This window comes from Ranitomeya imitator, chromosome 2, assembly GCF_032444005.1.
Source record: "Ranitomeya imitator isolate aRanImi1 chromosome 2, aRanImi1.pri, whole genome shotgun sequence".
NCBI classification, from domain to species: Eukaryota; Metazoa; Chordata; class Amphibia; order Anura; family Dendrobatidae; genus Ranitomeya; species Ranitomeya imitator.
The window spans coordinates 591,925,525-591,950,214 of NC_091283.1; positions in this window are offsets into that span (position 1 = coordinate 591,925,525).

Below are 24,690 nucleotides of genomic sequence, written 5' to 3' on the forward strand. Positions count from 1 at the left end.
AATTTGTCCTGAGTACGCTGATACCCCATATGTTGGGGTAAACCCCTGTTTGGGCACACAGGAGAGCTCGGAAGGGAAGGAGCACTGTTTTACTTTTTCAACGCAGAATTGGCTGGAATTGAGATCGGACGCCATGTCGTGTTTGGAGAGCCCCTGATGTGCCGAAACAGTGGAAACCCCCCAATTATAACTGAAACCCTAATCTAAACACACCCCTAACCCTAATTCCAACGGTAACCCTAACCACACCTCTAACCCTGACACACCCCTAACCCTAATCCCAACCCTATTCCCAACTGTAAATGTAATCTAAACCCTAACCCTAACTTTAGCCCCAACCCTAACTGTAGCCCCAACCCTAACCCTAACCCTAGCCCTAACCCTAGCCCTAACCCTAACCCTAGCCCTAACCCTAGCCCTAACCCTAGCCCTAACCCTAGCCCTAGCCCTAACCCTAGCCCTAACCCTAGCCCTAACCCTAGCCCTAACCCTAACCCTAGCCCTAACCCTAGCCCTAGCCCTAACCCTAGCCCTAACCCTAGCCCTAACCCTAGCCCTAGCCCTAACCCTAGCCCTAACCCTAGCCCTAATGGGAAAATGGAAATAAATACATTTTTTTTTATTTTTCCCTAACTAAGGGGGTTATGAAGGGGGGTTTGATTTACTTTTATAGCGAGTTTTTTAGCGGATTTTTATGATTGGCAGCCGTCACACACTGAAAGACCCTTTTTATTGCAAAAAATATTTTTTGCAATACAACATTTTGAGAGCTATAATTTTTCCATATTTTGGTCCACAGAGTCATGTGAGGTCTTGTTTTTTGCGGGACGAGTTGACATTTTTATTGAAAACATTTTTGGGCACGTGACATTTTTTGATCGCTTTTTATTCCGATTTTTGTGAGGAAGAATGACCAAAAGCCAGCTATTCATGAATTTCTATTGGGGGAGGCGTTTATACCGTTCCGCATTTGGTAAAATAGATAAATCAGTTTTATTCTTCGGGTCAGTACGATTACAGCGATACCTCATTTATATCATTTTTTTATGGTTTGGCGCTTTTATACGATAAAAACTATTTTACAGAAAAAATAATTATTTTTGCATCGCTTTATTCTCAGGACTATAACTTTTTTATTTTTTTGCTGATGATGCTGTATGGCGGCTCTTTTTTTGCGGGACAATATGACGCTTTCAGCGGTACCATGGTTATTTAAATCTGTCCTTTTGATCGCGTGTTATTCCACTTTTTGTTCGGCGGTATGATAATAAAGCGTTGTTTTTTGCCTCGTTTTTTTTTTTTTTTCTTACGGTGTTTACTGAAGGGGTTAACTAGTGGGACAGTTTTATAGGTCGGGTCGTTACGGACGCGGCGATACTAAATATGTGTACTTTTATTGGGTTTTTTTTTTTATTTAGATGAAGAAATGTATTTATGGGAATAATATATTTTTTTTTTTTTCATTATTTTGGAATATTTTTTTTTATTTTTTTTACACATTTGGAAAATTTTTTTTTTACTTTTTTACTTTGTCCCAGGGGGGGACATCACAGATCAGTGATCTGACAGTTTGCACAGCACTCTGTCAGATCACTGATCTGATATGCAGCGCTGCAGGCTTCACAGTGCCTGCTCTGAGCAGGCTCTGTGAAGCCACCTCCCTCCCTGCAGGACCCGGATCCGCGGCCATCTTGGATCCGGGGCTGGAGGGAGCAGGGAGGGAGGTGAGACCCTCGCAGCAACGCGATCACATCGCGTTGCTCCGGGGGTCTCAGGGAAGCCCGCAGGGAGCCCCCTCCCTGCGCGGTGCTTCCCTGCACCGCCGGCACATCGCGATCATCTTTGATCGCGGTGTGCCAGGGGTTAATGTGCCGGGGGTGGTCCGCGACCGCTCCTGGCACATAGTGCCGGATGTCAGCTGCGATAAGCAGCTGACACCCGGCCGCGATCGGCCGCGCTCCCCCCGTGAGCGCGGCCGATCGGCTATGACGTACTATCCCGTCCAGGGTCAGATAAGCCCAGGGCACCTCAACGGGATAGTACGTCTAAGGTCACAGAGGGGTTAAAATTGGTTCCAGGGGTACACGGGCAGCAGTACACAGGTCAGTGGAGGCCTAGTGGAAGGAGGCACCGCAGACAGGCTTCGAAGGCCTAACATAATAAATTGGGCTGGCTGTAGGCACTTTTAAATAGGTTCCAGGGGTACACGGGCAGCAGTGGTCTGGTCAGTGGAGGCCGATTGTAATGAGTGTCTGCCAGTTAGTAGTCCAAAACAATAAATAAATGTGAATGTTTCGCATTAAAACAAAACGAAAACACTAAAGGGTGCAATCATTAGGTACAGGGGTGGGATCCTCTGCGTAGTTTCAGACCTACTCATTTAGCGCAAAGTGTTTACTGTGGTAAATAGAGGACACTGCCCCTGACTATGTTAAGTACCATCATACATGTCAACACAATGGTTTTGTCAGTGGCAGGAATGGAAGGATGTCAGAGCATAGACTAAACATTGGTGGAAGTGTGAGAGATAACTGTGGAAGTGGTAGAGCAATGTTTGACCTGGGGGTGGGTGAACTCTCTTGTGGCCGGCGGTACAGGCCCAGGGCCCCTCATGTTACAACAGTGTGTCTGACGTTGGGTGCGCACCACCACTGCCAGAGACACTTTATTGTACTATGAGGGACCCAGTGGCAGTGCTGTCGACCAAAAGCGGGCACACCCACCTCTTCAGACAAACAGCACTCTCACGGGTGCTTGCGCCAAGTCGCGATACCACGGCCCCGTGTGGGGAGTTTGGCCATTTAGGGAGGTGTAAACATGTCGTATGCTGGACAATCAGCTGCAGCAAATTAGACGTTAGAAAAGTAATTCACAGTAGTCCACAGGCAAGAGCTTTTCATAGGAAAGCTAGGTGTCGGCCGGGCAAGGTGGGGCAAAAGAATTCGAAATCCAGTTGTGGTTCATTTTAATGAATGTTAGATCATCAACATTTTGGGTAGCCAGACGAGTCCTTTTTTCGGTTAATATTGAACCTGCAGCACTGAATACTCTTTCTGATAGGACACTAGCTGCCGGGCAAGCAAGCTCCTGCAATGCATAATCTGCCAATTCTGGCCAGGTGTCTAATTTTGATGCCCAGTAATCAAATGGGAATGACGGTTGAGGGAGAACATCGATAAGGGATGAAAAATAGTTTGTAACCATACTGGACAAATGTTGTCTCCTGTCACTTTCAATTGATGCAGCAGTACCTGTCCTGTCTGCGGTCATAGCAAAATCACTCCACAACCTGGTCAGAAAACCCCTCTGTCCAACGCCACTTCTGATGTGTGCACCCCTAACACTCCTGGTCTGCTGCCCCCTGGAGCTCGTGTGAGAACGATCACGTGCGCTGTGTGCTGGGAATGCCTGAAGCAAATGGTCAGCAAGAGTTGATTGTTTGGTTGCTAATATTAGTTCCAAATTCTCATGTGGCATAATATTTTGCAATTTGCCTTTATAGCGAGGATCAAGGAGGCAGGCCAACCAGTAATCGTCATCGTTCATCATTTTAGTAATGCATGTGTCCCTTTTACGTAAGGCATAATCCGCCATGTGGGCCAAAGTTCCAGTTGTCAAATCTGCGGTTGTGATTGGTTGAGGGGCAGTTTCAGGCAAATCTACGTCACTTGTGTCCCTCAAAAAACCAGAACCCGGCCTTGCCACGCAACCAATTTCCTGTGCCCCCGGGAAAGCTTCCTCATTAAAAATATACTCATCCCCATCATCCTCCTCGTCCTCCACCTCCTCTTCGCCCGCTACCTCGTCCTGTACACTGCCCTGACCAGACAATGGCTGACTGTCATCAAGGCTTTCCTCTTCCTCTGGTGCAGACGCCTGATCCTTTATGTGCGTCAAACTTTGCATCAGCAGACACATTAGGGGGATGCTCATGCTTATTATGGCGTTGTCTGCACTAACCAGCCGTGTGCATTCCTCAAAACACTGAAGGACTTGACACATGTCTTGTATCTTCGACCACTGCACACCTGACAACTCCATGTCTGCCATCCTACTGCCTGCCCGTGTATGTGTATCCGCCCACAAAAACATAACAGCCCGCCTCTGTTGGCACAGTCTCTGAAGCATGTGCAGTGTTGAGTTCCACCTTGTTGCAGCGTCTATGATTAGGCGATGCTGGGGAAGGTTCAAAGACCGCTGATAGGTCTGCATACGGCTGGAGTGTACAGGCGAACGGCGGATATGTGAGCAAAGTCCACGCACTTTGAGGAGCAGGTCGGAGAACCTAGGATAAGTTTTCAATAAGCACTGCACCACCAGGTTTAAGGTGTGAGCCAGGCAAGGAATGTGTTTCAGTTGGGAAAGGGAGATGGCAGCCATGAAATTTCTTCTGTTATCACTCACTACCTTGCCTGCTTCAAGATCTACTGTGCCCAGCCACGACTGCGTTTCTTGCTGCAAGAACTCGGACAGAACTTCCGCGGTGTGTCTGTTGTCGCCCAAACACTTCATAGCCAATACAGCCTGCTGACGCTTGCCAGTAGCTGGCCCATAATGGGACAACTGGTGTGCAACAGTGTCAGCTGCCGATGGAGTGGTTGGCCGACTGCGGTCTGTGGAAAAGCTCTCGCTTCTGCAGGAGGACGAGGAGGAGGAGGAGGGGGTGCGAACGCCTACAGCCAACTGTTTCCTAGACCATGGGCTAGGCACAACTGTCCCGAAATTGATGTACCCTGTGGACCCTGCATCCACCACATTCACCCAGTGTGCTGTGATGGACACGTAACGTCCCTGGCCATGCCTATTGGTCCATGCATCTGTAGTCAGGTGCACCTTTGTACTCACAGATTGCCTGAGTGCATGGACGATGCGCTGTTTAACATGCTGGTGCAGGGCTGGGATGGCTTTTCTGGAAAAAAAGTGTCGACTGGGTAGCTCGTAGCGTGGTTCAGCGTACTCCATCAGGGCTTTGAAAGCTTTGCTTTCAACTAACCGGTAGGGCATCATCTCTAACGAGATTAGTCTAGCTATGTGGGCGTTAAAACCCTGTGTACGCGGATGCGAGGATAAGTACTTCCTTTTTCTAACCAGAGTCTCATGTAGGGTGAGCTGGACTGGAGAGCTGGAGATCGTGAAACTAGCGGGTGTGCCGGTGGACACGGCAGACTGAGAGACGGTTGGAGACGGTATTGTTTCCGCCAGTGCCCTAGATGCAATATTTCCTCCTACAAAACTGGTGATTCCCTGACCCTGACTGCTTTTGGCTGGCAAAGAAACCTGCACAGATACTGCCGGTGGTGCGGAAAATGGTGGCCTTACAGTGACGAAGGGATGTTGCGTTGCTGACTAGCTTCATTGGCCGAGGGTGCTACAACCTTAAGGGACGTTTGGTAGTTACTCCAGGCTTGAAAATGCATGGTGGTTAAATGTCTATGCATGCAACTTGTATTGAGACTTTTCAGATTCTGACCTCTGCTTAAACTAGTTGAACATTGTTGACAGATGACTTTGCGCTGATCAATTGAATGTTGTTTAAAAAAATGCCAGACTGCACTCTTCCTAGCATCGGATCCCTTTTCAGGGATTGCAGACTGAGCTTTAACCGGATGGCCACGCTGTCCTCCAACAGGTTTTGGCTTTGCCATGCGTTTTGTCCCATCTACGGGCCCGGCAGATGGAACCTGTTGCGATGTTGATGCCTGCTGCGGCCCCTCCTCCACCTCCGCTTCAGAACTACTGCCGCCTGCACCCTGTTCCCTCAATGGCTGCCAATCGGGGTCAACAACTGGGTCATCTATTACCTCCTCTTCTAGCTCGTGTGTAACTTCGTCTGTGTCACCGTGTCGGTCGGTGGTATAGCGTTCGTGACGGGGCAACATAGTCTCATCAGGGTCTGATTGTGGATCAGTACCCTGAGAGGGCAATGTTGTGGTCTGAGTCAAAGGACCAGCATAGTAGTCTGGCTGTGGCTGTGCATCAGTGCACTCCATGTCAGAATCTACTTGTAATGGGCATGGCCTGTTAACTGTTTCACTTTCTAAGCCAGGGACGGTATGTGTAAAGAGCTCCATGGAGTAACCCGTTGTGTCGCCTGCTGCATCCTTCTCTCTTGTTGTTGTTTTTGCTGAAGAGGACAAGGAAGCGACTTGTCCCTGACCGTGAACATCCACAAACGACGCGCTGCTTTTACATTTACCAGTTTCAGAAGAGGAGGCAAAAGAGCTAGAGGGTGAGTCTGCAAGGTAAGCCAAAACTTGCTGTTGCTGCTCCGGCTTTAAAAGCGGTTTTCCTACTCCCAGAAAATAGAGCGTTCGAGGCCTTGTGTAGCCAGACGACGATCCTGGCTCCACAGCTCCAGACTTAGGTGGAATATTTTTTTTCCCACGACCACCTGATGCTCCACTACCACTACCATCATTACCAGCTGACAATGAACGCCCACGGCCACGACCTCTTGCACCAGACTTCCTCATTGTTTTAACCCCTTAATCCCATATGACGTACTATCCCGTCCAGGTGACCTGGGACTTAATTCCCATGGACGGGATAGTACGTCATATGCGATCGGCCGCGCTCACGGGGGGAGCGCGGCCGATCGCGGCCGGGTGTCAGCTGCCTATCGCAGCTGACATCCGGCACTATGTGCCAGGAGCGGTCACGGACCGCTCCCGGCACATTAACCCCCGGCACACCGCGATCAAAGATGATCGCGGTGTGCCGGCGGTGCAGGGAAGCATCGCGCAGGGAGGGGGCTCCCTGCGGGCTTCCCTGAGACGATCGGTACACGGTGATGTGCTCACCGTGTACCGAGCGTCTTCTCCCTGCAGTCCCCGGATCCAAAATGGCCGCCGGGCTGCATCCGGGTCCTGCAGGGAGCACTTCCGGGTCAGGATCAGGCTGCAGCTGCAGCTCTAATCCTGCCCGGCTGTATGTCAGATCACCGATCTAACAGAGTGCTGTGCACACTGTCAGATCGGTGATCTGTGATGTCCCCCCCTGGGACAAAGTGAAAAAGTAAAAAAAAAAATTTCCACACTTGTAAAAAAAAATAAAAAAAAAAATCCTAAATAAAGCAGAAAAAAAAAAAATATTATTCCCATAAATACATTTCTTTACATAAAAAAAAAACAAAAAAAACAATAAAAGTACACATATTTAGTATCGCCGCGTCCGTAACGACCCGACCTATAAAACTGGCCCACTAGTTAACCCCTTCAGTGAACACCGTAAGAAAAAAAAAAAAAAAACGAGCCAAAAAACAACGCTTTATTATCATAACGCTGAACAAAAAGTGGAATAACACGCGATCAAAAAGACGGATATAAATATCCATGGTACCTCTGAAAACGTCATCTTGTCCCGCAAAAAACGAGCCGCCATATAGCATCATAACCAAAAAAATAAAAAAGTTATAGTCCTGAGAATAAAGCGATGCCAAAATAATTATTTTTTCTATAAAATAGCTTTTATCGTATAAAAGCGCCAAAACATAAAAAAATGATATAAATGAGGTATCGCTGTAATCATACTGACCCGAAGAATAAAACTGCTTCATCAATTTTACCAAACGCGGAACGGTATAAACGCCTCCCCCAAAAGAAATTCATGAATAGCTGGTTTTTGGTCATTCTGCCTCACAAAAAAATCGGAATAAAAAGCGATCAAAAACTGTCACATGTCCGAAAATGTAACCGATAAAAACGTCAACTCGTCCCGCAAAAAACAAGACCTCACATGACTCTGTGGACCAAAATATGGAAAAATTATAGGTCTCAAAATGTGGAGACGCAAAAACTTTTTTGCTATAAAAAGCGTCTTTTAGTGTGTGACGGCTGCCAATCATAAAAATCCGATATGAAAAACTCGCTATAAAAGTAAATCAAACCCCCCTTCATCACCCCCTTAGTTAGGCTAGGTTCACATTGCGTTAATGGGTTAACGCTAACGGACAGCGTTGCACGGCGAAAATGTCACAATTAACGCCGTGCAACGGGTCCGTTAGCACAACCATTGACAGCAATGTGATTTTCGGGTGTAGCGCATCGCTAGAGCGTGCCATTTTCGGCTCGCGCTAGCAAGGTGCCGTTCTTTTGTGGCGCGCCTCAGACGCTGCTTGCAGCGTCCGCGGCGCGCCCGAGGTCCGATCCCCGATCTTCCAGAGCGGGGACGTTAACGCGACCACTAAACACGACACCTAAAAAGACATTGCGTTAGCGCAATCCGCTAGTGCTAAACGGATTTCCCTAATGCAATGTGAACCTAGCCTTAGGGAAAAATAATAAAATTAAAAAAAATGTATTTATTTCCATTTTCCCATTAGGGTTAGGGTTAGGGCTAGGGTTAGGGTTAGGGTTTGTATTACATTTACGGTTGGGATTAGGGTTGGGATTAGAATTAGGGGTGTGTCAGGGTTAGGTGTGTGGTTAGGGTTACAGTTGGGATTAGGGTTAGGGGTGCGTTTGGATTAGGGTTTCAGTTATAATTGGGGGTTTCCACTGTTTAGACACATCAGGGGCTCTCCAAACGCGACATGGCGTCCGATCTCAATTCCAGCCAATTCTGCATTGAAAAAGTAAAACAGTGCTCCTTCACTTCCGAGCTCTCCCGTGCGCCCAAACAGGGGTTTACCCCAACATATGGGGTATCATCGTACTCGAGACAAATTGGACAACAACTTTTTGGGTCCAAGTTCTCTTGTTATCCTTGGGAAAATAAAAATTTGGGGGGCTAAAAATCATTTTTGTGTGAAAAAAAAGGATTTTTTATTTTCACGGCTCTGCGTTGTAAACTGTAGTGAAACACTTGGGGGTTCAAAGTTTTCACAACACATCTAGATAAGTTCCATGGGAGGTCTAGTTTCAATATGGGGTCACTTGTGGGTGGTTTCTACTGTTTGGGTACATCAGGGGCTCTGCAAATGCAACGTGACGCCTGCAGACCAATCCATCTAAGTCTGCATTCCAAATGGCGCTCCTTCCCTTCCGAGCTCTGCCATGCGCCCAAACAGTGGTTCCCCCCCACATACGGGGTATCAGCGTACTCAGGACAAATTGAACAACAACTTTTGGGGTCCAATTTATTCTGTTACCCTTGTAAAAATACAAAGCTGGGGGCTAAAAAATCATTTTTGTGAAAAAAAAAAAGAATTTTTATTTTCACGGCTCTGCGTTATAAACTGTAGTGAAACACTTAGGGGTTCAAAGTTCTCACAACACATCTAGATAAGTTCCTTGGGAGGTCTAGTTTCTAATATGGGGTCACTTGTGGGGGGTTTGTACTGTTTGGGTACATCAGGGGCTCTGCAAATGCAACGTGACTCCTGCAGACCAATCCATCTAAGTCTGCATTCCAAATGGCGCTCCTTCCCTTCCGAGCTCTGCCATGCGCCCAAACAGTGGTTCCCCCCCACATATGGGGTATCAGCGTACTCAGGACAAATTGGACATCAACTTTTGGGGTCCAATTTATTATGTTACCCTTGTGAAAATACAAAACTGGGGGCTAAAAAATAATTTTTGCGAAAAAAAAAAAAAAATTATTTTAACGGCTCTGCGTTATAAACTGTAGTGAAACATTTGGGGGTTCAAAGCTCTCAAAACACATCTAGATAAGTTCCTTATGGGGTCTAGTTTCCAAAATGGTGTCACTTGTGGGGGGTTTTAATGTTTAGGCACATCAGGGGCTCTCCAAACCAACATGGCGTCCCAATTTAATTCCAGTCAATTTTGCATTGAAAAGTCAAATGGCGCTCCTTCCCTTCCGAGCTCTGCTATGCACCCAAAAAGTGGTTTACCCCCACATATGGGGTATCGTCGCACTCAGGACAAATTGCACAACAACTTTTGTGGTCTAATTTCTTCTCTTACCCTTGGGAAAATAAAAAATTGGGGGCGAAAAGATCATTTTTGTGAAAAAAAAAAGAATTTTTATTTTCACGGCTCTGCGTTATAAACTGTAGTGAAACACTTAGGGGTTCAAAGTTCTCACAACACATCTAGATAAGTTCCTTGGGAGGTCTAGTTTCTAATATGGGGTCACTTGTGGGGGGTTTGTACTGTTTGGGTACATCAGGGGCTCTGCAAATGCAACGTGACTCCTGCAGACCAATCCATCTAAGTCTGCATTCCAAATGGCGCTCCTTCCCTTCCGAGCTCTGCCATGCGCCCAAACAGTGGTTCCCCCCCACATATGGGGTATCAGCGTACTCAGGACAAATTGGACATCAACTTTTGGGGTCCAATTTATTATGTTACCCTTGTGAAAATACAAAACTGGGGGCTAAAAAATAATTTTTGCGAAAAAAAAAAACAAAAATTATTTTAACGGCTCTGCGTTATAAACTGTAGTGAAACATTTGGGGGTTCAAAGCTCTCAAAACACATCTAGATAAGTTCCTTATGGGGTCTAGTTTCCAAAATGGTGTCACTTGTGGGGGGTTTTAATGTTTAGGCACATCAGGGGCTCTCCAAACCAACATGGCGTCCCAACTTAATTCCAGTCAATTTTGCATTGAAAAGTCAAATGGCGCTCCTTCCCTTCCGAGCTCTGCTATGCACCCAAAAAGTGGTTTACCCCCACATATGGGGTATCGTCGCACTCAGGACAAATTGCACAACAACTTTTGTGGTCTAATTTCTTCTCTTACCCTTGGGAAAATAAAAAATTGGGGGCGAAAAGATCATTTTTGTGAAAAAATAAGATTTTTTATTTTTACGGCTCTGCATTATAAACTTCTGTGAAGCACTTGTTGGGTCAAAGTGCTCACCACACATCTAGATAAGTTCCTTAAGGGGTCTACTTTTCAAAATGGTGTCACTTGTGAGGGGTTCCAATGTTTAGGCACATCAGGGGCTCTCCAAACGCAACATGGCGTCCCATCTCAATTCCAGTCAATTTTGCATTGAAAAGTCAAATGGCGCTCCTTCCCTTCCGAGCTCTGCCATACGCCCAAACAATGGTTTACACCCATATATGGGGTATCAGCGTACTCAGGACAAATTGGCCAACAATTTTTGAGGTCCAATTTCTTCTCTTACTCTTGGGAAAATAAAAAATTGGGGGCGAAAAGATAATTTTTGTGAAAAAATATGATTTTTTATTTTTACGGCTCTGCATTATAAACTTCTGTGAAGCAATTGGTGGGTCAAAGTGGTCACCACACATCTAGATAAGTTCCTTAGGGTGTCTACTTTCCAAAATGGTGTCACTTGTGGGGGGGTTTCAATGTTTAGGCACATCAGTGGCTCTCCAAACGCAACATGGTGTCCCATCTCAATTCCTGTCAATTTTGCATTTAAAAGTCAAATGGCGCTCCTTCCCTTCCGAGCTCTGCCATGCGCCCAAACAGTGGTTTACTCCCACATATGGGCTATCAGCGTACTCAGTACAGATTGTACAACAATGTTTGGCATCCATTTTATCCTGTTACCCTTGGTAAAATAAAACAAATTGGAGCTGAAATAAATTTTGTGTGAAAAAAAGTTAAATATTCATTCTTATTTAAACATTCCAAAAATTCCTGTGAAACCCCTGAAGGGTTAATAAACTTCTTGAATGTGGTTTTGAGCACCTTGAGGGGTGCAGTTTTTAGAATGGTCTCACACTTGGGTATTTTCTATCATATAGACCCCTCAAAATGACATCAAATGAGATGTGGTCCCTAAAAAAAAATGGTGTTGTAAAAATGAGAAATTGCTGGTCAACTTTTAACCCTTATAACTCCCTAACAAAAAAAAATTTTGGTTCCAAAATTGTGCTGATGTAAAGTAGACATGTGGGAAATGTTACTTATTAAGTATTTTGCGTGAGATATCTCTGTGATTTAAGGGCATAAAAATTTAAAGTTGGAAAATTGCGAAACTTTCTAAATTTTCGCCAAATTTCCGTTTTTTTCACAAATAAACGCAAGTTATATCGAATAAATGTTACTACTAAAATGAAGTACAATATGTCACGAGAAAACAATGTCAGAATCGCCAAGATCCGTTGAAGCGTTCCAGAGTTATAACCTCATAAAGGGACAGTGGTCAGAATTGTAAAAATTGGCCCGGTCATTAACGTGCAAACCACCCTCGGGGCTTAAGGGGTTAAAAACTTAACCAAAGTAACTTTATTTGTTGCTGTCAAACAACTTACACGGTGAGCTATAACTTCAGTATGATTTCAATATCCCTTTACAGGTTGGTGAGACCACAAGGAAAATCAGGCACAATGTTACACACTCTGTTTTCTGTGGCACCAAATCACTGAGATGCCACACACGCAGGACTGTCACTCAAGCACAAATGTCAATATTAATCTCCCACTGATTTTTTTTTTTTTCAGAGAGACTTTAGAAACAAAATAAAATAAAATGATTTTTTCAGGAAGAATTTAGAAACCAAATAAAATAAAATGATTTTTTCAGGGAGAATTTAGAAACCAAAAAAAAAAAAAATAGTCTTTCTATGGTCCACTGAGTGAGAGATGGCACACACAGGAGTCAGGAGTGGCACACAAGCCCAGAGGCCAATATTTTTCTCCCACTGATTGATGTAGTGATTTTTTCAGGTAGATTTTAGAACCCAAATCAAGCAAAAAAATAAATAGGCTTTCTATGGCCCACTGAGTGAGAGATGGCACACACAGGAGTCAGGAGTGGCACACAAGCCCAGAGGCCAATATTTTTCTCCCACTGATTGATGTAGTGATTTTTTCAGGTAGATTTTAGAACCCAAATCAAGCAAAAAAATAAATAGGCTTTCTATGGCCCACTGAGTGAGAGATGGCACACACAGGAGTCAGGAGTGGCACACAAGCCCAGAGGCCAATATTTTTCTCCCACTGATTGATGTAGTGATTTTTTCAGGTAGATTTTAGAACCCAAATCAAGCAAAAAAATAAATAGGCTTTCTATGGCCCACTGAGTGAGAGATGGCACACACAGGAGTCAGGAGTGGCACACAAGCCCAGAGGCCAATATTTTTCTCCCACTGATTGATGTAGTGATTTTTTCAGGTAGATTTTAGAACCCAAATCAAGCAAAAAAATAAATAGGCTTTCTATGGCCCACTGAGTGAGAGATGGCACACACAGGAGTCAGGAGTGGCACACAAGCCCAGAGGCCAATATTTTTCTCCCACTGATTGATGTAGTGATTTTTTTCAGGTAGATTTTAGAATCCAAATCAGGCAAAAAAATAAATAGGCTTTCTATGGCCCACTGAGTGAGAGATGGCACACACAGGAGTCAGGAGTGGCACACAAGCCCAGAGACCAATATTTATCTCCCACTGATTGATTTAGTGATTTTTTCAGGTAGATTTTAGAACCCAAATCAAGCAAAAAAATAAATAGGCTTTCTATGGCCCACTGAGTGAGAGATGGCACACACAGGAGTCAGGAGTGGCACACAAGCCCAGAGGCCAATATTTATCTCCCACTGATTGATTTAGTGATTTTTTCAGGTAGAATTTAGAACCCAAATCAACCAAAAAAATAAATTGGCTTTCTATGGCCCACTGAGTGAGAGATGGAACACACAGGGATGGCACTCTAGCAGAAATGCCAATCTTAATCTCCCACAAAAAAAAAAAAAAAAACAGGGACTGTCCTACAATTACTATCTCCCTGCAGTAATTTCAGCCAGGTATGGCAGGCAGCAATAAGGAGTGGACTGATGCACAAATTAAATAAAAAGTGTGGACAAACAAAAAAGATAGCTGTGCAGAAAGGAAGGAACAAGAGGATTTGTGCCTTGAAAAAAGCAGTTGGTTTGCACAGCGGCCTACACACAGCAATGCAGCTATCATGGAGCCTTCTAGGGCAGCCCAATGAGCTACAGTGCTGAGAAAAAAAAAATGTAGCTTCCACTGTCCCTGCACACTGAAGGTGGTGTTGGACAGTGGAAATCGCTACAGCACAAGCGGTTTGGTGGTTAATGGACCCTGCCTAACGCTATCCCTGCTTCTGACGAAGCGGCAGCAACCTCTCCCTAAGCTCAGATCAGCAGCAGTAAGATGGCGGTCGGCGGGAACGCCCCTTTATACCCCCTGTGACGCCGCAGACAGCAAGCCAATCACTGCAATGCCCTTCTCTAAGATGGTGAGGACCAGGACCTATGTCATCACGCTGCCCACACTCTGCGTTCACCTTCATTGGCTGAGAAATGGCGCTTTTCGCGTCATTGAAACGCGACTTTGGCGCGAAAGTCGCGTACCGCATGGCCGACCCCGCACAAGGGTCGGATCGGGTTTCATGAAACGCGACTTTGCCAAAAGTCGGCGACTTTTGAAAATGAACGACCCGTTTCGCTCAACCCTACTGCTGACAGCTGTGAGTTTTGCCTGGCTGATTAACAAAAATATGGGGGAACCCATGCCAGTTTTTGTTAATTATTTATTTACAGTGCAGGTGTTAACTGGTGAACTCCCATCAGTACTCCCATCAGTACATTAACTGTACTCCCATCAGCCGACGTCTGTTCTCGCTGTTATTAGCGGCAGAAGGTGTAGGCTGAAGGGAGCAGTAGTCCTATCAACCGATGGCAGATCACAGCTGCGAGCTCACGCTGCCTTTTGACAGCGTCGGAACCACGGCTGTCTGACGGGTGGAAATTATTTTACCGCCGATTAAAAGCAGAGTTTGCCGTGCTTTCATGCATATGACAATGAAACAAACACCGGATGTTCTGGGGGCTGAACCCAAACAGTAACATGGACTTCCTGGTAAAGTCCATGTTCAGTGTCCGTGCCTGTACAGTAGGTGTTCGGTATGTACGCCGAACTTTACTGTTCAGGTTCGTCCATCTCTAGTAGTGTATCAAATACTTATTTTCCCCACTGTATACAGTATAACAGTTCTGATATCACAGTCAAGTCGAAAGTTATTGCGTGTTGTCCTTATATTGGCCGGGTGATAAAATCTGGACAAAATTGGGAGTTTTACATGTCACATACTAAGGAGAAAATAATTGTTTGATCACCTTATCTGAATAAAAAATGCATACATATATATTTTTGTACAATGTTACAATTATCCTTACATTTTTGATTATACCGAGTGGAACAATCTAATGAAGGCTTTTAAGTATGATTATTAATTTTATATCTATATAATAGTTCAGTACATAATGCAACTGGATTATTTCTTCTGGCCAGCATCCATCTGGGATATTAACACTGTGTTATTCTGTCAGATATTTTTATTATTATTATTATTATTTATTGTTATAGCGCCATTTATTCCATGGCGCTTTACATGTAAGGAGGGGTATACATAATAAAAACAAGTACAATTATCTTTAACAATACAAGTCATAACAGGTACAGGAGGAGAGAGGACCCTGCACGTGAAGGCTCACAATCTACAAGGGATGGGTGTGAATACAGTAGGTGAGGGTAGAGCTGGTCATGCAGCGGTTTGGTCGATCAGTGGTTACTGCAGGTTATAGGCTTGTCGGAAAAGGTGGGTCTTCAGACTCTTTTTGAAGGTTTCGATGGTAGGCGAGAGTCTGATGTGTTGTGGTAGAGGGTTCCAGAGTAGGGGTGATACGCAAGGGAAATCTTGTATATGATTGTGGGAAGAGGAGATAAGAAGGGAGTAGAGAAGGTCTTGTGAGGATCGGAGGTTGTGTGTAGGTAAGTACCGGGAGACGATGTCACAGATGCATGGAGGAGACATGTTGTGGATGGCTTTGTACGTCATGGCTAGGGTTTTGTACTGGAGTCTCTGGGCTATGGGGAGCCAGTGAAGGGATTGACAGAGGGGAGAAGCTGGGGAATAGCGGGGGGGGGACAGGTGGATTAGTCGGGCAGCAGAGTTTAGAATAGATTGGAGGGGTGCGAGAGTGTTCGAGGGGAGGTCACAGAGCAGGAGGTTGCAGTAGTCAAGGAGAGAGATGATGAGGGCATGGACTAGGGTTTTTGCAGATTCTTGGCTTAGGAATGAACAGATTCGTGAAATATTTTTGAGTTGAAGTCGGCAGGAAGTGGAAAGGGCTTGGTTATGTGGTTTGATTAGAGATCAGCGTCAAGGATTACCCCGAGGCAGCGAGCTTGTGGGACTGGGGAGAGTGGGCAGCCATTTACTGTAATGGATAGGTTCGTTGGGGGGTCACGTGAGATGGGGGAAAGATGATGAATTCTATTTTGTCGTTTTGTCCATGTTAAGTTTCAGAAATCTAGCGGAGAAGAAGGATGAAATAGTGGACAGACATTGAGGGATTCTGGTTAGTAGGGAGGTGATATCTGGTCCAGAGGTGTAGATCTGTGTGTCATCAGCATAGAGATGATACTGAAAACCATGAGATTCTATGAGCTGTTCCAGGCCAAAGGTGTAAATGGAGAAGAGCAGGGGCCCTAGGACTGAACCTTGTGGGACTCCGACAGATAGGGGGCGAGGTGAGGAGGTGGTGTGTGAGTGGGAGACGCTGAATGTCTGGTTTGTTAGGTATGATGAGATCCAGGATACGGCCAAGACTGTGATGCCAATGGATGAGAGGGTCTGTAATAATAGGGAATGGTCTACTGTGTCAAAGGCAGCCGACAGGTCCAGGAGGACAGAGTAGTGTCGCTTGCTCTTGGCGGTTAAGAGGTCATTGGTGACCTTAGTTAGGGCAGTTTCAGTGGAGTGGTGTGACCGGAAGCCAGATTGTAAGCCATCGAAGAGGGAGCAAGAAGAGAGATGGGAGGACAGTTCAAGGTAGAAGTGTTGTTCCAGTAGCTTGGAGGCATAGGGGAGAAGTGATATAGGGCGATAGCTAGATACAGAGGATGGGCAAGAGAGGGCTTTTTGAGGATAAGTGTGATGGAGGCACGTTTAAAGCTTGAGTGGAAAACACCAGTTGTTAGTGATAGGTTCAAGAGATGGGTTAGGGTTGGGATGAAGACTGTGGTGAGGTTTGGGATGAAGTGGGATGGGATCGGGTCAAGTGCACAGGTGGTGAGATGTGATCTTGAGAGTAGTAGTATTTTTGCTCTGATGTTGATATTCCAATTCAGTGGAGCAATTCCTTTTAGCACTAGCTCAGCCAGCGGAATTCCTTTAATAACATGTTTCCTATGGGAGTAATGTATGGTAGCTTATTTTTGTCATGTTTCTTTATATTGAATCTGTGGTTCACCAAGTATCCTAATGTTACCATTGGACTGCAACATTATTTCTTCTGTATGGCTAGTTCACTTATAGTATGACAAATCGCAATAATCACCTGACACGCATAATAGTGTAACTTTTTGTCTGGTGCTTTTTCATGCATGTTTAATGAATTTATTTGGATTTTACCACATTTTGGATACTGGCTAATCCATTTTTTTATTCTGTTCAATCAAGTCTAAAAGGTTCAGAACTCAAGATTGGCCAACTGATTATATAGTCCATTTTTAGACTGATATATAAAAATAATTGAAGCAAAAGTGACATATACCAAACTTTCGTGCTGCCTTATTCGGCCTAAACTCAGTACGTAAATTGAACACGTATCAGATGTTGGCCAAGCTTGTTATCTCTTGTAACTCCTTCAAAAACATGTATATTTACATCAAATAAGTATTCATGTTTATTTCCATAGGAGCATGCATTATTACAACAAAGATCAGAATGGTCCCAGAATTGACAATTTGTGGTGTTTGTATATCCCTAACTTATTCCTATGACTCTTGGGTCATTTTCCCATTTCCATGTTTGCAAGCAATATAGTTCTTCTGGAGATAGGGGTCTTTAACCTTATATTAGAGACTGTAGGACCAACCTGTTTACAAAGGCCCCAAAGTTGCTTCATGAATACCAGTTTTGATATTTACTCTCTTGATGTATAAAGAAAAAAGTGTATATCCTCAAGTAGCATTATCTACAGCACTCCCAAATAGTAGCATTGCTATTTCTTTGTGTACTATACAATAGATTAATGTGTCATTGTTTTGCTTTAATGTTATGATGGGTAGAGATAGGTGAAACAATTAAGTGCAAATCCAATTTGAGTAGAATTTTTAAGAATTTGTTGAGCCCAGCAAATTTGAACAATTTGTGATTTAATTTGCCTCAATCAACAAAAATGTCTGTGGCAATTTAAATATTGAAGAAGATTTCATCAGTCAAAGAAGGGTCAGAAGACCTCAGACTTAGCTGATATGTCTTGTAACTATCTGTAGTACCAGCGTCTCTGCCTTCTGCCTCTCTCCGCTTGCAGAGACCCTGACTCACTCACCGCCGCAGCCTCTGTCCCACACTTCTTGCTCTTGCTGCTGATGCCCGGGATGTGCGCACCGCGTGCAGATCCCTGGATACTGGGCTTAGGCCATGCACAGTCCCATCCTCTTAAAGGGACAGCACATGGCATCCTAAAGTGTCCTCAGCCAATGGCTGAGAGTCACTCACTATATAAGGCAACTCCACCTGATGGGAGGTGCCTGTGCAATGTTGTAAGTTTGTTTGTAACACTTTTGTTAGTTCTCAGGTCCCAGTGCTCACATTCCTGTATACCTGCTTGTCTATCAGCTGTCCAACATCCGTGTCAGCCTGCCTGTTTATCAACTGTGGCAGCCTGTCTCTTCATTAGATATTCCAGTCTACCTGTTTGCCAGCATGCCTGTCCATTTGCCATGCCCGCCTACCTGTCCATCAGATGTGCCCACCTGCTTGTCTATCAGCCGTCCCTGCCTGCCTGGCCATTTGTCATGTCAGCCTGCCTGGCCATCAGCTGTGCCAGTCTGCCTATCAATCATCCATGTCAGCCTGCCTCTTCTCCAGCCATGCCAACCTGCTTGTTCATCAGTCTGGCTAGTCAGCCTATCCATCAGCCGTGCCCACCTGCTTGTCTATCAGCCGTGTCTGTCTGTGCTTGCCCAGTTTACCATCCCTGTCTGTTCCTGCCTTCTGTTCCTTGGGGGCTCAGCTGCCATCTACCTGATTTCATTTCTGGTGTACCACCTGGTCCCGCCTCCCTCCATTTGCTTCAGATCTCAGTATCGTCAGCCACCGTGCATCCGAGGTCGGACTTGGTGAGGCACTTAGCCATGCCGTTCCAGGCTATCCTTGGATCACTGCACAGTGGTTCCACCACCAAGTCCGTTACACTGTCACATCACATGGCATATCGCAGCCAATAAGGGGGGGACTATCATAGTCTGTATAGAAAGCAAGCAATGCAGCAGACATGTTTGACATGTCGCTACAGTGAGAGGGCATCACAGCTCAGCAATAGAAATAGGGAGAGAAAGTCATAAAATTTTAAATAAACATTACGCATAGTGTGTGTGTGAAAGCACAGTGAAGAACAGATATACTATATTTATCTGTGGGTAAAGGGATGGCATGTGCAAGTCACTGGTATTGTCAATGATTCCAGTGGGATCCCTCCCACATGCTTACCCCCGCCAAATTACATACCCAATAATCTCCCCCAACTACAAGCCCCAATATTAAAATGATGACACCGTAATTTTGAATAATTTTGGCCACAGCAGCCTTTATTTATACAACATACAAATATTAAAACACATATAATATTAAAAACACTGGGAGGGTCCTTGAAGCTCCCAAAATCTGGTGATTACCAAAACTTAAACTGTGGACATAATAAACAGACCATAAATTACTCCCAGCCATTATCCCACTGGATCAGGAACACCATAACCCCAAGGGGTTACATTGTCCACTTAAACCCTGGGGATCCGACAAGCTGTAGCTGTAAATCACCCCAAATTTGCCAGATCAAAACCATATTGTATTACCAATTGAGGAATCCATATCCCCATGGATTCCCCAGACCAATTTAGCACCAACTTCAGGGACCCCCCCAACCACCAGAACAAGGACCTTTGACCACCTCAAATGCCTGAGACCCCCTTTTGACAATATATTCCTGTAAACCAAGCGCCCAAAGATCACTGCCTACAGCATTTAAATGCACACCATCTGCCAACCAAAAATCATCGTCCCCTTTCTCCTAATCAAAGCGACGAACCACAACTCCCCCGTATCTACAAATGAAACTAGACACCGCTCTGTTAACTTTTATTCTGGTCTTATTAATTTTTTTAACTGACCTCGCATTACGCCAGCATTTCCTCTGAACAATTTCTGACCACACTGTGGTCATCCCTGAAAATTACATCCATAAGCGTAGCAAGTCGTGCTTAATGTCCTTCTCTAAGTGCCCCAGATCATTACCCCAACATGAAAACAAAAATATCAGGAGGCCTATCAAGTCAAGCGCTGCTAAGCATCTCCTGCAATACCCTGCTCCAAATCATTCCCCTGAACCAAGCCACTTGATCACTGCCATGTTCCTGAGAAAACCAAGCTGTCTAATCTCATAACTCACATTCACATGCAGTGCTCCCCAATAGACATAGGAATGGCCCAGGATCCAAATCAAAGGATTGGAACCTGCAACACAAAAACACTGATGTTTACAGCAACATCCCATTACAATAAACATTCAACAAGTCAACCTTAGTTATGCAATTCTGATCCCACTCCCTGAGTGCTGATGTAACTACAATAGCACCTGGAATCCCATCTCCCAATGTCCGGACCCAGCCCACACACTGCTGCTTCCGTCCCAATCCGAAAAGAATGAGATGCTAAATGGGAGGCATCCAAATCCAACAAAACCAAACCCTTCCTAAACACCAAAATAAACTGGTACTTTGACAAAAAGGAACAGTCTGCATGACAATAATTGAACCTCACAACAGGGTTGATAAACAATAAAAAGCATCGGAAACATCATGGATTCCGGCACCGCTCCTAACACTACCTCCTTTCCCTTCCCAATCTGTTTTTGACCTAATCCAGAACTCCATCCCCTTTGTTATTGACACAACATCCCCAGCCAGAAGCCCTCCCCCTCTTCCTTTACTGGGAGACACAATCTCCCCCACCCTTAACGCTCCAAAGAAAGCAAGCGAAAAGGCTAAGCGAAAAAGACAAGCCTCAAAATCAGAACTACAGATATCGTCAAATCCTCGCCTAACTATTCAAGCACGCTAAAAGAAACCTGACGCCTATAGTGCCCTTGACTATGTCCTCTCCTAAACCCTTTTAATGCCTGTTTCACCAAAAACACTTTTGTCAAGTCCCTCTGACCAGGTAACTTGAAACCAAAAGCCAGAGCCACGATAATCCGCAAGACCTTTCTCTGATGACCAACCTTCTGCAGCCCCCTTACTCAACCACAGCAGCAATGCTCCTACCTGATATTCAACATTCCTCCAACCATCATGAAGGATGCTACCATCAACCATTCCTCCAACCATCATGAAGTTCTTACATATTGCTTATGCAGCAGACTCTGCAGTCTGATCCTGTGTTGGAGTCCCCATGGCAAATTTTGTAAAATGATCCACCATTAGCAGGCAATGTTTGTAGCCCTGGTGGGCTGGGCTGATGGTTAGATAGTCTATTGCCAAGAGTTCCAGAGAAGTGGAGTTTATAATGGACTGACCCGGAGACTTCTGCTCTGGCTGCTTAGCCAGCTCACATGTCTAGCATTTCCTACAGGCCTCGTGCACTTTTGCCTTCACCTGGGAATGGAAGATGAACCGTTGCAGCTATTGGAATGTCTTTTCTGAACCAAAGTGGGTTCCTTCCTTGTGTGCAGTGACAGCAATTTCAGATAATGACGTTGTTGGAACGAGGACTTACCAGGTCACTTTTGGCTCAGTCTGCAGCTGCGCTTTCCGATATAGTAAGCTGTTCTTCATCCGGAGTTCTTCCCACTGTCGTAGGATCTGCAACACCTACGTTGACAAGGTACCCCTTTCAGACGAGGTTGGAAGTCTCTGTGAAGCCACACATGGTCTTAACAAAGCCAATTCGCCATCTTCCTGTTGAAACTGAACCCACTCATCTCACGTTCGTCCCAGTATGTCGTCTTGGACTGAGGTATGTATCTGTCCCTGCTTTGGCACCACCGTCCTGGTTGACCTCCAGAATCTAGGGACCTCTTCATCTTCTAGCTCTTTGTCTCTGTCCCGCTCGGGTCTGGTACTTCTTCTCCGCGACAGGGCATCAGCATGGGTATTTTCTGCCACCCTTCTGTACGCGATTTTATAGTGGAATTTTGCCATTCTGGCAACCCATCGCTTTTCTAAAGCCCCCAGTCTCGCATTCTCCAGGTGTGCAAGTGGGTTGTTATTAGTACGCACCAACACTTCAGAGCCAGACAGATATTCCACGAATCTCTCCATCATAGCCCACACCAACGCTAGCAACTCAAACTTGAAAGAACTGTAATTGTCCGGAGTGCGTTTGGAATTGTGAAGGGACCGACTTTTATAAGAAATCACCCTCTCTTCCATCCTGCATCTGTGACAACACAGCCCCAAGTCCCAGCAGACTCCCGTCGGTGTGAATAATGAACGGTTGTGACTCGTGAGAAATCTGCGTAAGCCAGGATAGGAACTTCGGTGAGTGCTTTTTTGAGATCTTGAAAGGCCTCTTCTTGGGACTCCTCCCAACAGATCTTCCAGTTCTTTGCTCCCGAGGGTACCTTTTTCAACAGCTCCTGTAAGGGCTTTGCCCTCAAGTGAAGTCCTTCACAAACCACCTGTAATAACTGGTCAGTCCCAGGAATGCCCGCATATCCTTCACGGTCTCCGGAATGGGCCAGTCTTGAATCATGGTGACCTTCCCTCTGGAGGACTCCACCCCTTCGGCAGAAATGGCATGGCCCAAGTATTCAATTTGTGTGCGGAACAGATGGCACTTCTAGGGCTTTACTTTTAGTCTGTGCTTCTGAAGGTGGGCCAACACTTGTTCCAGGCATTGCAGATGTTTCTCGAATGAAGCCGCACAGACTATAATGTCATCCAGGTAGATGAGTGTCGACTCAAAGTTCAAGTCCCCTAGACGTCTCTCCATGAGACGTTGAAAAGTTCTGGGAGCGTTAACTAGGCCGAATGGCATGCGGTTGAACTCATACAAACCCATGGGGAGAATGAAGGCAGTCTTTGCTCGATCTTGTTCAGACATGGGGACTTGCCAGTAGCCGCTGGCAAGGTCCAGATTAGAGAAGAACCTGGCTTTCGCCAGAGCAGACAGGGACTCCTCAATCTGGGGCAGCGGGTACGAGTCTCTCACTGTACAGGCATTGAGTTTACGGTAATCCACACAAAAACGCAAGGTGCTGTCTTTCGTACCAACTCAATTATGGCAGCCCAAGGACTCTGGATCTCCCGGATCACACCAACCTGCAACATCTCATCCAACATGCTCTTCACTTCCTGGTACAACTGTGGGGGAATCTGCAGGTAATGCTCCCATATGGATGCCGTGCTTCCAGTTGGTATTTCGTGCATAATGGCCGTGGTGCAGCCAAAATCATCTTTGTGGAGGGCGAAGACTTCCTTATACTTTCCCAGCAGAGCTTCTGCCTGCTGCACCTGAGCGGGTTTGAGTTTAGCCAGTTCAGTTCGCATTTGTTCCAATATGAGTTGGCCCTCCTTGATGGAACATGGTTCTGACACTGAAGTGGAGTTCACGGACACAGTCCAGGGGTCTCAAGATTGTACCTCCAATTGCACTGTTTCAGGGGGCTTTACTTCTTCAAATAGGTTCATTATTAGTGCCACCACACTTCTGGGAATGACTGAAATGTCCTGATCTAAGTTAGTGCACCACACCGAAACGGTCCCCTCCCTTACAATGGCCAACGTATGCGCCACTATGAGTCCCGTTGGTAGCTGTTCAGAAGAGAATGGTTCGATTTGGACCTCAACCCTCTCCAGGGGGACACTAGCATAAACATGCAGGGACAGCACTTTTTGTCCTGGTGGAAGAACAATTTTGGTGGAGGCCGGGACAATTACTTTTCCTAACACTACTCCCACACAGTTAGACTCCTGTACTTGTGCGACTCGTGCTAGTTGTTGGAAAATTCTCTGTGGTGCATATGGGCTCCATTGTTTGAAAGTCTCGTTAGAGGGGTCTCTGAGAAGGCTTCCAAACTCCTTCAGCACATTCATCCCCAAGATGACAACGGGTCCATAATTCACCTCTCTCTGTGTCTGTACCACGCCTTTCCATCCCAGGTCTTTCCCACAGATAGACACTTGCATCCATACCACCCCTGCGACCAGGATGGGTAGTTGGTTGGCCGCCATTAACTTTATCTCAGAGCCCCATTCGGGCCGGTTTGCCCGGGGTAAATGTTGCCGGTAATAAGCTTCTGGCATCGTTGTCACCTGCAAGCCCATGTCTACCAGGCATCGCACTGCACGTCTGTCCATTTCTGCCCATATCAGGGGGCATGTTGGCACTAAACCTGCGGGACGTCCACTACTCTTCCTCACCTGTTCTGGCTCCGGGCGGTGTCCCCCCGACTCGGAGCCCTCTAGTTTAATCGGCGGAGAAACATCACTCTTCCACGGCGAGTGCACACTCGTGCAATGTGTCCACTCTCTTTGCACTTGTAACTAGTGATGAGACTTGGCCGGCAAAATATTCTGGAGTCACGGCAGGGCTCCGGACCTTACCTGCCATCTGGAGGATTACTGGTAGCCTCCATTTTTCTCTTGATGTCAGACAGTTCTACTTTCACACTCAGAAGTTCTCTCAGTTCTTCCACCCATTGGGGTTCAGCAATAGCATTTACTGACACCCCCATGCTCTGGACCTTTCCCACCGGGACTGTCACACCCTTCTCCTGTTCATGCATTCGTGCCTCACTCCCTACTTCAGGGAAACTCATTTGGGGGTTCCCCCGTAC